This window comes from Nannochloropsis gaditana (assembly GCF_000240725.1).
Source record: "Nannochloropsis gaditana CCMP526 unplaced genomic scaffold scaffold449, whole genome shotgun sequence".
In the NCBI taxonomy this organism is placed as follows: Eukaryota; class Eustigmatophyceae; order Eustigmatales; family Monodopsidaceae; genus Microchloropsis; species Microchloropsis gaditana.
The window spans coordinates 10,258-10,727 of NW_005803504.1; positions in this window are offsets into that span (position 1 = coordinate 10,258).

A 470-nucleotide genomic window follows, 5' to 3' on the forward strand; every position below is an offset into this window, starting at 1 on the left:
CGCCGGGCACGAAAGACGGGAGGCACAGGCACGGCGACGCCTCCAAAGCGTGAAGCTGTGGGCGAGCAAAGGTCTAGCGGACATCCCCGGCGTCAATGTGGCAGAGCTCAAGCCTGTCATATCCTGGATCGCTTCCCTGCCCTGGGAAGATCGGAACGCGTGCCTTCCCAAGCACCTCTTGCGAACGGTGCAATACAACCGGCAACGGCCCCACTGTTGCGCGATCGTCCGACCCTTTGCAGGGGGAACAGGGAGAGGAAGTGGCAGGCCCCTGGCCCCGGTCTTGGCGCCGACGTCCTCGGAGCAGTTGGCAGATTTGGAGGTTCAAGGTGTCCTCCACGACCTCTCTTTGCGGGTGGCGAGCATGGCGGTGCTAAATGAAATGACGCGCCACACGCTCAAGGTATCGAGAGGGAAAAAGGCACGGAGAAACATGGACGGCAGGGAGGACGGGGCGGAGGGCGGGGGGG